Below are 13171 nucleotides of genomic sequence, written 5' to 3' on the forward strand. Positions count from 1 at the left end.
TCTCCTGCTCAGAATTTGATCTTATTTAAAGACTCTTCTTGGAATGATTTCTTCTTTTTAGAAGTATACATTTCTTATTCATTTTCCATCTATCTAAGCACTTTTTTCCTCCATTTTCTGGTCTATTTTCACCTTGTTTCTAAGTCAGGACTAGAACTCAGGTTTCCTGGCTCCTGGTTTAATTCTGTTTCCTTGACATTATGTGAAGATGTTGACATACTCATTCAATTCTACACTTATTGAGCACCTACTAGATATAAAAACCATTGGATTTAATTTCTGGTGGCTTTTCTATACTTGGTTCTTTAAATAATTTTGTGATTACATTTAAAACACTGTTGTAAGATTTTCAAATTTGATTTGGGCTCATCAATATGGTATCCACCTGTTCACTGTCAGGCTTTGAACTGGCTGCAAGGTGTGATCCAAGAGGCACTTCCTAACAGCTTCAGTATATCTTTTCTACCGTTGTGCTGTAGTGTCTGAATTATCCACCATGATTGAGTCATTTTGGGGGGTGGAGTCATTGTTACATTGTTGCTTTCTTTTTAAAAATTTGAATATTCTTTATGAGGGAGGAAAAAAATCCTTAAGTTGTTTATAACTTCATGATTTAAATTTATGAAATAAGTTAACATTGAAGAGTGACTGAGACTTAAGACAGGATACAAGACACAGGGGATAAAATAGCCCATGGGAGTTAAAGGGAGAAGGAGGTCTGGGTCACCTCACACATCACTGCGATGGAGGTGGAGGAATGGAAGAATAAAGAAAATCAGGAAGAGTAAATTGAGTCAAGTGTCTTTGTCTTGAAAAGGCACATGGACTCATTTTAGGGAATGCAGCAACTGTACTATTGTATTTTCCAACCAATGTTATTTTTAAATGTAAGGAATGTCAAATTATCCTTGGTTCTGTCTGTGAATTGGCCGAGTAGAAGAGGTAATGCAGAGGGCTTAGGTACCAACCGAGCCAGAGCACTGCCATAAGTAGAGCAGACTCTTGGGTATTGACCACTCTATAATGAATACCACATGGTGATGTATTTTATCATTTTAAGGAGAAATGTAGTTGTTCCAAGGAGAAACAAGAGTGCTATCATATCTGAACAAGTAACTGTCTTCAAACCTTTTAAAGAATTGCTAAGAAAGAAGGTAAGAGCTAAAATTTCTCCCCCAATAATTTCTGAAGATTAATATCACGTGTTAGTCTCTTTTTAAAAAGTCTATGGACCCCTTTTCCCTGAGAATCTTCAGGAAATCTGGGCCCAGGCAACTGAGTGTGTGTATGTGTGTGTGTGTGTCTGTGTGTGTGTGTGTGTGTGAGAGAGAGAGAGAGAGAGAGAGAGAGAGAGAGAGAGAGAGAGAGAGAGAGAGAGAGAGAGATTGTGATGTACAGCCATTGTTGAATTTGATTAGATAAATTGCAGCCCTGGCAAGAAGAGAGGAGACTGCTTCCTTGTACGAAGCATTGTCTAATTAAATTTAGGAAGCAGCGTCTACAAAAGCTCACAGCAAAGGTTCCTGTGCATGCTGCAAAGGAAAGCATGATGAGAAACAAAGGAAGTACCCTCTCCAGAGGCGTGTCACAGAGATAGACATCCTGTCTTTCTTTAAAAACCTACAGTTTGGGTACAATTTCCCCCCACCTCGCCACAAAACCTCTCTGTTACAACACTTAAACACTCTGCATTCCCCATTATGCACCAGGCTTTCCTGTCCCCCAAACACCTGTGTTCATGCTGTGTTTGTGGCACAGATTTCCTTCCAAGGACAGATATGAATATCTCTACTGATCACTGCTGCTCAGTGACCTTTTCTTTTTCTAAGCTCTGCAGCAGTTTGTTCTGTCACATATCTGGTAAGTGACAGAGCCAGGAAAACAGAGGTATTGCTGATTCCAGTCCCGTATTCTTTTCATTATGTCATATATGCTGCTTCCCCGACCCCATACCATGCTGTCCTATGAGTATTTGTTGCCTTTGCTTCCCTTCTAGACTGTAAGCCACTTATGGCCGTAGACCATATAATATGCATATGAGAAATCCCATAATGTCTGTATTGGTTTCAAAAATGAGTTAAAGAATGACCAAGCAACAAAAATTAGCAGCCACTCGGTGTATAATTTTAACCAGGGCTCATGATAGCACTAGGACCTCTGGAAAGGTTGCATTGCATAAGGCCTCTTAAGTCCTAAGTTTCTAGGTACTGTCAAATTTACAAATATTTTGTAAGAAAAGTCTACATCTTGAAAAAAATGTTTCATAATAAGCTGAATAAGCCAAATTTTAGCAATTACCAAAGAATTAACAAGAAAGTATAGGATAAAAGTAAGTCTATAAGCACTGAGACTTAGATATTAATGAGGAATATGTCCCAAGACTTTCTCAAATCCCTAAGTATCACTATAATGTATATTTTTCTTCATAAAAAGCAGTAAAATATAACTGAAATATTTAAATGATCCCTGTAGACCCCTAATGATTCTATAGAAACAGAGCTAAAGTCATTTATAATGCTATTAACATCAATTCTGAATGGGGCACTGGCTGAAACATTTTCAAACGTTGCTTTGTCTTGTTTCCCATACAGACCATATGGTGTACTCATTTTTTGTCTGTACCATCATCAAATTTTCCTAGAACTTCTAATTTCTAAGATGCATCAAATTTTAAAAACTGTTTCACATTTTCTTAATTTCCGTTGTGAGAATCAGCAATTGGCTTTCGTCAGGGATCACTTTACACAAAAGTGTTTTGATCAGTTCAAAAAACTATTAAACTATTTGTACTTGTAAGTAGGAAAAAGCAAATGTCAAGGCTGCACTGCAGTGTAGGTGCTAGCTGGAAAAACTCTTCAAGTTCAGCTTGTTCCTAGCCAGGTGACTCACTCACCCCAGCTTTCCTTTATGACCAAAATTTTTTTACAAAATGATGTATTAACACATGTTAATATGTTAATATGTATATAGTTGAAACTGCAAATGTTTAGTGTGTGAATACAGAGATTTACTCTATTATGTAGTAGTTTTTTTTTCATTCTTGCTTCTTTTGTGTTTTTCAGTATATCCCTCATTAAAAACAAAGAATTTACTTATATATTGACTATGCATTTACAATTTATTTTCCCAGAGCTTGTGATTTGTATCACTGCTTGTTCTATGCCAGGAACCCAATAAATGGTAAATATTTAGTCTCTGTCACATGAGGTGGCACCACCATCATTTGTTGATGACTATCCTGAATTATATTCTTGCTCAGGCATGAAGACAGAGTACTTGGCTGGGAGCAGATGAAGATGCCTTTAAGGTACAGAACCAAACAAAATGGTCAGACTTTCAAATACAGAATTTCTAGTTCAAAAATTTGCCTATAGTGGTACTATTCCTAGTCTTTGATAGTATTACCACCATTAATATGCTTAATGGTGGTACACATATACTCTTATGTGTGCATATATATGTATGCACAAACACATACATATATGCCTGTATGTCTTCCATAAAAACTGAATGCATGTATGAGACATTTTAAATCATTTTATTTTATACATGTAATTTTTATTTAGCTGTCTTAATTTTTTTAGAAGTAGTATGACCCTTTAAAGTAAATACACTGTAAAACAGCAACAGGAGAACTGTCTCAAAGACCCACTGTATAGACAGGATGTACCATCATTTTAAGAAGGCAGCTCAGACCTCAGAGCTCCAAATAGCAGAGCTAGGCCCAGAAACCTCCAGTGTGTTCTCAGTGTTCCTAGGATTAGGAGATAATTAACAGTGATTATCTCAGTAGCATCTCAGATGGAATAAAAAGGACCTGGAGATATAAAACTTGAAGATGATAAAAATAAAGCATTCTTTTTCTAATGTAAAGGTTCCTAGATAATAGATAGTAACAAGACTCTCCCATTAGTATTATGGAGCTGTATTTCTCTGAATTCTTGCTTTAGCATAAGCATTATATAGCTTTAAGTAAAAATTTAATCAAAGCCATTATCTTAACAAAAGCACAGACATTCAATTAATCTTATAGAATTCTATGTTTATGTCTGTAAAAGAAATACTACCCATTACTCTTAAGCCACTCTAAACAGATGGCATTATCATTTAATTTGTAACAAAAACCAAATGCCATAATGTTTTAGAGGAGTTAATTCAATTTCTTAGATCTAGATTCCTTCCTTCCTTCCTTCCTTCCTTCCTTCCTTCCTTCCTTCCTTCCTTCCTTCCTTCCTTCCTTCCTTCCTCCCTTCCTCCCTTCCTTCCTTCTTCCCTTCCTTCTTTCCTTCCTCTCTCCCTCCCTCCTTCCTTTTCACCCTCTCTCCCTCTCTCCTTCGTTTTTTTTTCCTTTCCTACTTTGTGAAGAAATTCTCACTACTTCTTCATAACCCATTTGAACATGAGTGCAAACATTTTCAGTTTTAACTACTGGTGAATGATCTCATATAAAATATAGCAATACATAGTTCTGCAAGAAATGTGAATCATACAATGAGGCTGGTGTAAGTGAATTGCTTGGCTCAGAATTAGCCTAAGTTTTACAAGCTTTCTATCAACTAACACTGCATCTCAGTTTCCTGTTATTGTGTTATATATGAAACTGGGTAATAGAATCAGGTAATGATCATATAAAGCATATCAGCATAGCATTTGCTTCCAAGTCACATATCATTCTAATAAAGTTTTATCTCAGGTGATGAATAGTCAATGATAAATACATTTGTTAGCCTATTGTATACTATTATCATGCTTGCCTCTATGGATGATATTGCATAATGAAAAAAACATATGGTTCTTGACTTTGAACAACCTAAAATCTAGGAGCAAAGAAATAATTAACTACATGAAATTAAAGTAATTTTAAGTCACTGTAAAGGCAAAGTGATGATTTGTGTTGTTCATAGAATATACACGTAGTTAAATGTGACTTGACCAAGCAACCCTTCTCCAATGTACCACATCCACACCCGTCACTCTTTCTCCCCTTATTCTCTTCCCCTGCTGTATATTTTTATTACCTACTATAAACTATATTACACATTTATTCATTTCTTTCTCATTGTATTTTTCAGTTGAATGAAAACTCCATGAGAATAGTAACTGTCTTATTTACTGTTAAAACCTCAGCAACTAAGGTATTATAGTAGCTGAATACGTATTTGTTAAATGAATTAATTAATGAATGAGTATCACCGAATAAGGAAAAGATTGTTACGGACTGGTTGCACAACAGGCAGCCCAGCTCTGTGCAAATAAGATCAGTATGGCTGATGATGCCTTATTGTTTTCCATGGTACAGATTTTAGCTATTATATGGGTTCAAATCTTCTTTAAGCAATAACTATAACAATAAACAGCAATAAAATGGTGTAAAAGAAAATAGACTGATCATCTTTGTAATTTCTTTATGGCTTCTGCTAACTCATTGACATGGGCCTCACCCTGGTTTCTTTTATAGCCAGAAAAAGCAATATTTATTTTTATGGCTTCATTTCATATTATATTAGGATGAATTATAAGATATTTAATGTTCAAACAGTTGTCCATTCCCTAATTAAGAAATGAAGAATATAAGTATGAGTAAAATGTTCATTGTATATTAAGGTTTTACATGTGTATGTAATAATAAAAACTGTACTAAGATTGGATTTTTAAATTTTCAAAAATTCTGAATACACTGTTAAGTGTTCTTGAAACACATTTTATGTTCTTGGTATCATTGAAGTTGTGGGAAATAGCATAGAAATATCAAAGTATGTATATTCTTTTGTAAATTTTAATACTTTATTGATCAAAACTCACAAATACAGTATAAGATAATCTGATAGTTATTCTTTTTTGTGTATATTTGTGTTTTAAGTGTAGAGTAAGATATTTATCTACTGTGCCATAAACTCATGATGACTCAAAGATATTTCTTACTCTTACCTGTTGGTTGCCTACAGAATGCTCATCAAGCACTGCTTTAAGCCAAGATTAAATACTGGAGGTAAAGAAGGTTAAGACTATACATTTGTGACTCTGATTACATCTCAAAGGGAAATATATGTAATTTTGAATGTGCTTATAATATTAATGGCTCTGTAATATGGATAATTCAAAGTTAATGGCATAAAACCATAAAAATGAACTTATGCAGGATTCAAATTAGTAGCAATTCTATATCCTAAAATATATTTTTTGTTAATTCTCATTACTATTCATACAATCTCAACAAAATTTAGATTTACAGCTATTCTTTTTTCCCTTTTCTTTAATAGCTCTTTTAGGCTGTTAAGTTCATCTGACCAAATCACCCCCAAATCTAGGAGGTAATATGTGATCGTTATCCCTCACTCACCTTGGAAAACATTTTCACTACTTTTTAATACTTTATAAACAAATTGTTAGCTTTAATTAAATGTGAAATAAAACAAAAAATAAACTAAAAAGCCCTTTGTATGAAGAACTGATACAATAAGATTATCTTAAAAATTCACAAATGATAACCTTTTTCTATAATGATTGATTTTAACATAATCAGTGATAGTAAAATTTCAGCAAACTTTAAGTAAATTTAATTGTATAAAGTAAATATAGGATTCTTAGATGATTAGCGTGAAATTATATAAGGATGTTTTATAAAAGCAAACCTGAATTTTATGTAGCATGACCAGTTTTTTCCCATTTACAAGTATGTAGTTCTCATCTTTTCTAACTAATGTGTCTTGGAAAATGTGTAACCCTATAGATATTTTTCAAATACTTTTGTCATATAATCTGGTTATATACTAAATAATATCCATTTATTCAATAAATTTCTATGGAAGAATAAAACTACAAGTATGTATAAAATCGTAAAAAAATGATAAATGAGGAAATTAATTCTCTGAAGAGTGGAGCAAGTATGTGTGATGTGAATGGAGAAGATATTATGGATGGAGGAAAAAATATTAATAAAGTGTTATGAGGTAGTTAACCATAAGCAGACAAATACAACTGTCCTAATATTATGCAGTGACTTATTTTGACTGCCTATCGTGGTTTATATGTATAGTTTATGTGTATAGTCTTAATTATTTAGAAACAACTGTGTTTCTACAGTGTACTAGCATTATCATTTTATCCCTGAATGGGATCTCTATGGTGTATAAGGTTTAGGAAAATCCTATTATGAATGACACTGGCTTAAATTAAACATTGTGGAGGGATAAAATTATACATGTGCTATCTGAGGGAAGCTCTTGTATGCTCTAGAAGGAGAGGATGAGATGTTAACAGCTGACTGTGAGTGTGGATGGGCTCTGGTCTATTTTGCATCAATTAAAAGACCCAATTCTATCTCTTTGGCCAGTTGCCCCATGATACCATACAGTGACATAAGCTTCCACTAATTTTAGGCCCAGGGCTATTGACTACTAAGGGAGTTCTAGCTCCTAAATGCCTATTTTTGTTTGTTTGCTTTTTGTTTGTCTGTTTTTTACCTAATAAAGACAGCACCTACCAACAAAAGCAAAGGAATTATGATCACCAATCACCAGAAGAGATTTAGCCCAATATTATCTATAAGAAATCCTGGAAATAATCTCAAAATGAAACAAAAAAGGGGAAATAAGTAAATCAGGGTGTATCTATAATGAAATATTTAATGAATATTAAAATGGCATTTTTCAATAAGTTTAATGACATAGGTGATGCATAATGTAGAAATGAAGGATATAAAGCTATAAACATTGTAAGAATTAAATTTCAAGGAAAGTATTTTTACACAAAGAAAATCGAAGGAAATATACCTTTTTAATAGTTCTGTTGTTTGGTTGTTTTATTAGGAGTAATTTTTATTCTTTATTGAATAATTTTTCAAAACAATTTATTCAAAAATATCCCATAATAATTATGTCATCATCCTTTTATAATCAGGAAAAAAATCTTAAAAGTAATGTTTGAAGAAAGATTTAATGAAAAGATATTGTACAAAATATATTAAACAGTGGTTATTTTTCTCTTTCAAAGTAAGGCAAAAAAATAATTTTAATCTGTAACAGGATGGGAAAGAGATTCATGTGAATTTGTTTTCAAATATTGTGAGAAGCAGGATGTACTCTGTCTCTCACTAGGGATAATTTGGTATAAAACCAAAAGCTGGAATTATTTAAGCACGATATGTATGAGAGGACTTCATAAATGATTAAGTATATGTTTATTAGTTTTAATATTGTCTGAGAATGATCTTCATAACCTCTTTGGGTCCCATCTAGGTTTGTGATTCCAATTATACATGTAATTAATAAAGTTAATCCTTTAAGTCTCAAATTGTCATTGACTCCACATTGTAAGAATTCAGAGATATTGTTTAAATTACATCCAATTCCTTTAAAAATGCTCTACAGTCTCTTCACCTTTACATATATGCATTGCCTCCTAACAACAAATAATTTTTCACTATGTCATTAGTTGTAATTGTTATAACTATAAAATGATAGTTAATCAATATATATTTGTTGCATACACCTTTTATGCCCCACACAGTTCTAGGCTCTGATAGTTCAGATTAATTTTATTGTTGTCTTTCCTGAGCTATGCAACATATGTGTCTGTAAATATTAATTTCTGAATCCATTGCAATCTGTTTTTATCCCTGTTATGTCTATCCATATGCACCTATAAATTGCCAATGACTCTAGGTGGTATATCTGTTGTCTACATTTTTACTCTAGGTGGTATATCTGTTGTCTAGATTTCTCTGCAATATTTTATATCAAGAACTACATCTACAACACCTTAATTGGAGTTTCTCTTCTCTGTTGTATTTTTCTGGTAGTTCTCTTTCTCTGACCATTGCAAGGATTTCTACACCTTAGTATTAATGATCCCAAAGTTTCAGTCCTTTTCTTTCAATCTTCTCATGCATTCACAAGACTTCAATCACCATTTACATCCTAATGACCCTTAAATCTATGCTTCCCTAACTCCTCCTGAGAGCCAGACTCCTATTAACTCTCAACTAACTTCTGCCAGTTAGGTGTCCTAAAGGAACCTTAAACTCAAGTATCTAAAACGATTCATCATTTTCTTCAAAAACATACTTCTCTTGTATTTCCAAACTTGACTGATGAAATTGCTATCTCCCAGCAATGACAAAGCACAGAATTATTTTCAATTTTTATTCCGCAACTCCAGTTTGCCCTAATCTTGAAAAAAATTTATGATATTTCATTGCATTTGAAGTTCTTGATTTTCACTGGCACTCCTTCACTGTAAACCTTTCTCTTTCCCATTGGTGTCCCTGCTTGCACTGTATCTTATCCTACTCAGCCACAGATATATATGGAATCACGTTTCTAGAACATGCATCTAAATATATGACCTTCCACGTTTTCTTATTGCCTAAAGGATAAGGCACAGAATCTTTAGGAAGCTGACCCTAAACTGTAGCTGAACCATTTAGCCATGTATCCTCCCAGCTCCCTCATGTGCAGTAGTTTTCTATTTCCCTTTATGAAATGCATTCGCATTCTTACACACTTTTCCTATGTATTCATGTGTTGTTCCACAGGCCCTTCTCCAGCCAGTTCCATTTTGTGAATCCTTCAAGATTCCAAACTACAGTCACCTTCACTATTGTCTCCTCAACCCCCGAATACACACACACACACACACACACACACACACACAAACACACACACTCACACACTCACACAGTGGATAAAAGTAATCACTCTACCACTAAGTTCCCACTCACTTTGTACACACTTCAAGTAGAGCAAATTGGGGTTGTCTTTATGTCTGTTTCTTATACGAAAACGAAACTGTTCATAAAGACTTCATTATTTGTTGCATATGATTGCAAATATCCAATTAAAGACATCAGACCAGATGCAATAGCTTTCAGTATTTCCACAAACCTCTTATCAGAAAAAGGAGAAAGCAGTAAGGAAAGTGTGTGTGTGTCACATTTGTGATTTTCACTGTTGTATGTTAAAATCTAGGAATATTAGCAATTGGAAAGATATGAATAAAATCTGCTTTGTAATGCTGGCTGCTGCTTTGGCCCAGTCCTCTAAAAACCAAATTAGGTGCTAGTGGCATCTAGATGTTATTTACATACAGTTAAAGTTCATCACAATATGCTGTTTTTAAGTGAAAAAAATGCAAAATTTTTAAACTATCTAAATTTAGCAGTCTTCTGGGTACTTTACATTTGTCTAATATTGCAAAAGTAAATACCCATCTGTTTTTAGTACTAATATGATTTTGTGTATCAAGCAGTTTGAAGATTTTCCCCCAATGCAAGCTTCATCAACTGTTTTATCAACAATGCAGACTTCAGGCTCTTCCATAAAGTTGAGTTGGGATAAATGAAAGATCTTTGTCGAATTGGCAATCATGTAGGTATTCAGTGAAAGAGAGATCATAATTTAATTTAATTTCAGTGCCTCAAAATATTTTTCTTTATGGGCTATATTATTATTCTGTGTTTACATATTCATTTTTTAAGAAATCAAAGCTCCTTCTAATACATTTCAAATGAAGCTTTCCTGGATATATAGCTAGAGATAGAGATATATAGAGATATAGATCTCTCTCTCTCCCTCTCTCTTCATATATGTGTATATATATATGTGTGTGTGTGTGTGTATATATATACATATATATGTATGTATATATGTATATATACATATATATGTGTGTGTGTATATATATACACACACACATACATATATATACACATACATATATATATGTATACATACATATATATATATTCTTCCATGGTCTCTTGAATTATATGAGAGCTTGACCATTATGACATATTCAAATGCTAAATTATTTATAGAGGAATAGAGACTTATTATAATCCCAAAGCCACTTATATATTTTATTGACTCTGATAAACTTTAGTGCCCTGAGTCTTTATAATTTGATTGTAAGTTCTTTGAGGACAAAGTTGATACTTTAGTAATCCCTATATTTCATGGAAAGTTTTATGTTAATTATTAGCTGCTAAATAGCAATTGACGTTTTCTTACAATATAGTCCATAAAGATGGACACACCCACAGCTCCTTTCTAAAGGAAAATAGCCAGAGGTGGTATTTGTATATAAGCTGCCACAAAATCAGATGTCCTGGCTACCTTGAGCACAGTTCATTGTACCCAATGTTGTATCCAGAGCAAAAAGCGACTACCTATAGTCTAAATAATAGCTGTCAGCAGCTTGTCAGGCAGTGGGGTGCCATAATTTGGGCAATAAGGTCACTCTGTACTGGATAGTGGCTACCTGACTGTCTCATTTAGCACTCTTAAATGCAAGCAACAGAAACTGACTCTGGCTGTCAGGAGCGAAAAATAGATTTATTGGCAAGATACAAGATGTGTTAGAGAATCAGGAAAGGTAAGAAAAGTAGGCTTAGGAGAGGGGCATAAACAAAAGGGGTTCAAAGAATGGGCAGAAAAATTGTCCAGCTAACATGTCGCCTCTACCAGTGCTGATGTCTGCCACTACTGCCATTGTTGGATACTACAAGGAGACACTGCACCATACCCCACCACAAATAAAGTTTAGCCACCATTCTGATTGTGAGACTAAAATTTTTGGTTGGAGCTTCAGTTGGCCATGCCTAGTTTATGTGCTTGTTTCTTGGTCATCAGAGAGTCGAGAGAAAACCTTGCCCTTCAATGGATTACACAGTGACAATAGTTTCTGTGTTTCATCAATACTTCTTATAGTGGTAATTTCCCAGAATATAAACAGGCAGGGCAGGAGATAGAAAGGACAGCCAAAAAAATAAAGTTATTCTGTTTGTATTGCACCTTCTCCTCTGTGGTTTTGATTATGAAATATATAGATTCTATAGTAGACAGTAGAAAATAGAATTAGAGAACCAACAAGGAAGGCAATATTGAAAGAACGAAAAGTGAGTAGAAGTAGAAATGGAAAAACAGGTGCTGAGAAGTCACAGCACATTCATTAGTGTCACAGAGTTCCTAACTCTTAAAATAATAAACACCAACTCTTTTCTTTTTTAAGTATAATTTCTATTTTATTTTCCGCCCATAGAATATTTCTTTGATCCTTAAAGACTTGGCTACTTACATGGGCTTTGGTGGAGGTTGTGGGCAGTGCCCGCAGTTCTAAATCGGGGTAGGGTGTTCGATCCTTCCGGGCTTCATGGGAAAGATTCCTGACTACCTTGCTGTGAATGGCACAACTCACACAGTAATGTAGTTTCACATACAGCTTGGGAAGCACACAGGCATCAATTACACTCGCTTTAGAAATGTGCCCAATGGCTGTGGCCTCTACTATGTTTCGAAATATGAATTTCTTAATGGCCGTGTCCTTGGGCACACATCGGGCACAGTTGGTGCAACGAATAGGTTGCACATGCGTGGCTGTGTCCCTTTTTGGCGCGACCATTGTTCCTTCTTTTCTTGGTCATCTTGGAAGCGAGGACCCAAAAAGATAAATACCAACTCTGAGAGGAACAACAAGAAAGTAAGAGCTGTCTTTATCACTGGCTTCACTGGTGAGTCACCAAAGTTGTTGTGTGTCCTACAAGATGAATGAGACGCATCTGAAACCCCAGAGGGCTGGCTCTTCCCTTACCAAAAACATTTCACTTACTTTCTTCTCCATGTATGCATATGCTTGTAATAACCCCCAAGAAGGGGGGATAACCTCAGCTAACATGTCTCCTCTACCAGTGCTGATGTCTGCCACTACTGCATTGTTGGATACAGTAAGGAGACACTGCACCACACCCCACCACAAATAATATTTAACCACCATTCTGATTGTGTGATTAAACCATGGATCCTTTTCTCAACACTACACACTAATGCACGCACACACACACACACAAATTTTATGATATATACGCTTATCAACCACACAAGTATAAAAAAATTAATTGGTAAGGATTAAATAATGAGGATTGCTCAAAATTGGGGGTAAAATCTATCAAGAGTCTGTGAATATCATACTTGCAGAAGGTCATGTTTCATGTCTTCTGCATCCCACGCTTTCACACAAAGACTTTTCATAGTCTCCTCACTTTTTGTATCACCAAATCCTTTTCAGCTCAAAGAGGGAAATCAGTCTACAGAGCTGGCAAAACAAACAAAGGCCTAGATATTTCTTTGTCGCTCTTATAGCAGCAGTAGGAAGAAATCCCTTAAGGAACTCTACC

The 13171-nt window shown here is 34.5% G+C and overlaps 1 protein-coding gene and 1 pseudogene across 3 annotated transcripts in view; one reads left to right on the plus strand and one right to left on the minus strand.

Annotated features, from left to right (window-relative positions):
* The window catches only part of DPYD (dihydropyrimidine dehydrogenase), a 696413-nt gene that overhangs the window by 570609 nt on the left and 112633 nt on the right, over window positions 1–13171 (plus strand). The window lies entirely within an intron of this gene.
* LOC308487472 (small ribosomal subunit protein eS26-like) lies at window positions 12072–12421 on the minus strand (annotated as a pseudogene). Its single transcript has one exon. The product of its transcript is annotated as a small ribosomal subunit protein eS26-like (transcript).

The sequence above is a fragment of the Rhinolophus hipposideros genome, assembly GCF_964194185.1.
Source record: "Rhinolophus hipposideros genome assembly, chromosome: 19".
Lineage (NCBI taxonomy): Eukaryota > Metazoa > Chordata > Mammalia > Chiroptera > Rhinolophidae > Rhinolophus > Rhinolophus hipposideros.